The following is a 4,452-nucleotide window of genomic DNA, read 5'->3' on the forward strand; positions in this document are numbered from 1 at the left end:
ATCAGACGCGCCGAGCGAGACGCAGCGCTATCCGGGGGATTTAAACCGCTATTCGCCGCCGTCCGCGCCCGGAGCTCTCCCTCTATCGCCTTGGATCTGCTCTCTCCTTGGATTATTACCGTCCTTTATTCCTTGGCGCGACGCGCACAAGATGTAAGGAGGTTTTGCGCGTGCAGAATCACGGGGAACACAGGAACGCACTCGTTAAAACAAGGTAAGAGCAGTTAATCACTTTATTCTAATGTCAGGAACGGGTGGGAATAAAGCATGCACTTCAGACGAAGAGCGTCTGAAGAACTGCACGCGCTCGGAGAAGGTGGTGCCTTGCGCGCAGTTTGCGCTCCAGACGCGTTTTGCGCATTAGGAATAAACTCATTTTTGACGCGTTTCAAGACTTTACAGCCGGTTTCCGCGTTTTTGGGGGGGTGTTATCCACCAGCTACATCCGTGGGACAGTCATCCCGCCCAAAGGCTCTCAAAGCCCCGCTCGTGTAAAGCGAGAATGGATGCCACCGTGCGCCGTGCCAGCCTCGCACATCTGATTTCAAGCGCATTTATAATCAAAGTCTGGTTATGCATCTGATTTGTTCTTGCAAACTGATGCCGGCTCTGCGATCTTCTGAGATTCGGTCCAGAAATACCCACCTGCTGGAAACTAGTGAGCAACGCTCAATTTCAGCGGACTCCGTTCTTAAAATCAACATGTAGTCTGGAGAGGTTTTAGTTGACGGTTTTGTTCCCAAAACTAAGAAAACCGCGCGTATTTGCATTTTATAAATGATTTATGAACATCAGTTCTTTTAGAAATCAATTGCATGCTCCAAAACGGGTGCTCTCTCTATATATGCATGTCTTTTTATGATGGTTCTCATGCACTTAGAAGAGCTTAATGCACTGATTTAGCAGTGAATTGGCATGTTAATGCATTGTGCTTTATTGTGAATGCACTAAATATAGGAACTGAATAGAGCAATTAAAGCTGTGTAGCCACTGAAGACATTGATGGGAACACGGAATATGGGTTCTCATGGGCTGAACTCTTGCTTGTGCTATATTTGTGCTATAATATTTCATGCCGGGTGGATTTGTGTTTTTGGACATGCTGTCTCGGTGCGGTGTGGTCTTCAGTGCATCCTGTGCTGGATTTGCATAAAACGAGGCTTGGCAGTGGAGTAATTCAAAGCCACACCCTCTTTATGCACTTACATCATAATCTCATGCCAGATTTGAATAAATTAGGATGATTGTTTCACGTTTTAGTTGCATGTCCTCAATGATTCCAAGAAGGTTTTTGACAGATCTTGCCCGTTTCCATAGGCAAATTTGTCCTCAAACTACAAACTGGCACGCACTAGTCAAAGATCGTCTTGTATGTGTATCGAAATTTCTTCAAAAAGGAGGATTTTGTCAGATTTGATTGGCTCAAACTATCAAAAATCATCTCTTTTTTTGATAAATGTACACCTAAATGTCCTCGGTGTCTCCAAATGGAGGTTTTTGCTCACTTCTACAGGCAAATGTGTCCTCTAAATGTGTCCTAACTCACGCTAGATGGGAACACGGAATATGGGTTCTCATGGGCTGAACTCTTGCTTGTGCTATATTTGTGCTATAATATTTCATGCCGGGTGGATTTGTGTTTTTGGACATGCTGTCTCGGTGCGGTGTGGTCTTCAGTGCATCCTGTGCTGGATTTGCATAAAACGAGGCTTGGCAGTGGAGTAATTCAAAGCCACACCCTCTTTATGCACTTACATCATAATCTCATGCCAGATTTGAATAAATTAGGATGATTGTTTCACGTTTTAGTTGCATGTCCTCAATGACTCCAAGAAGGTTTTTGACAGATTTTGCCCATTTCCATAGGCAAATTTGTCCTCAAACTACAAACTGGCACGCACTAGTCAAAGATCGTCTTGTATGTGTATCGAAATTTCTTCAAAAAGGAGGATTTTGTCAGATTTGATTGGCTCAAACTATCAAAAATCATCTCTTTTTTTGATAAATGTACACCTAAATGTCCTCGGTGTCTCCAAATGGAGGTTTTTGCTCACTTCTACAGGCAAATGTGTCCTCTAAATGTGTCCTAACTCACGCTAGTCGAAATCCATCTGTTTTAATAACTGTACATCTGCAGTGTCTCAAAATGGAGTTTCTGTCCGATTTTTCACACGGGCTATAGTCAAAAATCATCTCGTCATATTTAAAACATCCCCAGTGTCACAAAACCAAGGTTTTTTTTCTCTGATTTTGTTGGCTCAAATGATCAAAATTGTGATTATTTTAATAAATCTATATCTAAATGTCCAAAATAGAGGTTTTAGTCTGTTTCTTTTTTGGTAAATTTGTCCTCAAACTATATCTAATTCACACACCGGTCACAAATCATCTCTGTTTTATTTAAAAGTACATCTAAATGTCCTCAGTGTCTCAAAACTGAGTTTTTTTCTGAGATTTTGCGGGCTCAAGCTATCACAAATCGTCTCGTTTTTAATAAACGCATGTCTAAATGGCCTCAGTGTCTCAAAATGGAGGAACTGTCAGATTGTGTTGGTAGATTTGACCTCAAACTCTATCTAAAAGTCAAAAATCATCTTTATTTTCATAAATATAGGCGATAATTTAATGTCCTCAAAGTCCCAAAATGGAGGTTTTGGTCAGATTACATTGACAAATTACAGATTGCAAATTATCAAAAATTGTTCCTATTTTGATAAATATATGTCTAAATGGCTTCCATGTCTCAAAATGTCTCCATGTCTCCATGTCAGAGGTTTTTTTTGGTCAGATTTTTTATTTTTTTTGGCTCAAAGTATCAAAAATAATCTCTGTTTTAAGAAATGTATATCTAAATGTCTAATTTTGTCAGTTTTTGTCGGTAAATTTGCCTTAAAATATACATATAAATATACAAAAATCATCTTTGTTTTAATATATGTGTATATATATATATATATATAAATATATATTTATAATAGAAATAGAAATACCCTTAATGTCTCAAAATGGAGATTTTTGTCAGATTTTATTGGCTCAAATCATCTTTATTTTGATAAAAGTATATTGAAATGTCCTCACTGTTTCCAAATGGAGATTTTTTGTTGGATTACATTTACGAATTACAGATTACATTACAAATTACAAAATTATAAATGATTCAAAATTATCCCTATTTTTATAAACTCATCTAAATGGCTTCTGTTTCTCAAAATGGAGATTTCTGTCAGATTTTATTGGCTCAAATGATTGAAAATCATCTCTGTTTTTATAAATGTATATCTAAATGGCCTCGTTGTCGCCAAATGAAGGTTTTTGTTAGATTTTTGGTAAATTTGTCCACAAACTCTACCTAAATACGTATTTACTCACACACTAGTAAAAAACATATTTATTTTAATAAATGCATATATAAATATAAATAATTATAATATAAATATAAATGTCCATGCGTCTCAAAATTGAAATTTTTTGTCAGATTTTATTGGCTCAAATGATCAAAAATCATTATTTTGATAAAGTTTTGTTGGATTACATTTACAAATTACAGATTATATTAAAAATTACAGATTACAAGTGTTCAAAAATCATCCCCGTTTTAATACATTTATATCTAAATGGCTTCTATGTCTCAAAATGGAGATTTCTGTCAGATTTCATTGGCTCAAATGATCCAAAATCATCTTTTTATTTGTAAATGTCTATCTAAATGGCCTCCGTGGAGGTTTTTGACAGATTTTTGGTAAATTTGTCCTCAAACTCTACCTAAATGCTCACACACTAGTCATAAACCATCTCTGTTTTAAGAAATGTGTTTCTAAATGTCTCCAAATGGAGGATTGTGTCTTGTTGTGTTGGCTCAAACTCTATGTAAAGATGTCCTAGCCGTTGGGATGGGATTGGGCTGATGAAGCGAGCTCACCGTTTGTTGTCGTTCGGCTTCCCTGCAGGACATCTCAGTCCATTTATAGGCTGCAGGTGGGTGCCGCGGCCAGACGAGAGGCATCGAGTGCGCTTGTGTTGTGTTTAGGCCCGGTGGTGAATGAAGAAGTCGGATTTGTCTCTTGATTTGCGTCTAGTTCTCCCGGCAGTGAAGAGGGATAAATACCTGTCATTCCTTATGTATGAAAACGCTCGTCGTTGCTGCATGAATGGACATTGTGTTATTTACGCAGCGAGTCCCGCGGGCCGCTATCACTCCAGTGCGCTGACGGACTGATCAGGCCACTTATATCTACAACAGACACCGCTAGCACTGATATGCCACACTTACACGTTAACTGCACTTGTTAGGGGCTAAACTCAGACTGGTGACGTAACCAAACTGACTATAATGATGAGTAATCATTGCTAAAATTTGTATTTTACAATAAAATAAAATAAAATAAAACCAATATATAAAAAATTATGTAACTCAAATAGGTACTATTTATTTGCATTTTATGTGTGTGTGTG

At 37.8% G+C, this 4,452-nt stretch overlaps 1 protein-coding gene across 20 annotated transcripts in view; it reads left to right on the forward strand.

Moving 5' to 3' along the window:
* Positions 1-6: 6 nt before the first annotated feature.
* ptprsa (protein tyrosine phosphatase receptor type Sa) overlaps positions 7-4,452 on the forward strand; it is a 232,823-nt gene continuing 228,377 nt past the window's right edge. For all 20 annotated transcript variants that reach the window (XM_016243797.1, XM_016243814.1, XM_016243796.1 and 17 more), the window contains exon 1: positions 7-214. The gene's annotated coding sequence lies outside the window, so the exon portion shown is untranslated. The remainder of the gene's footprint in view (positions 215-4,452) is intronic.

The sequence above is a fragment of the Sinocyclocheilus grahami genome, unplaced genomic scaffold (genome assembly GCF_001515645.1).
Source record: "Sinocyclocheilus grahami isolate Dianchi unplaced genomic scaffold, SAMN03320097.WGS_v1.1 scaffold701.1, whole genome shotgun sequence".
In the NCBI taxonomy this organism is placed as follows: domain Eukaryota; kingdom Metazoa; phylum Chordata; class Actinopteri; order Cypriniformes; family Cyprinidae; genus Sinocyclocheilus; species Sinocyclocheilus grahami.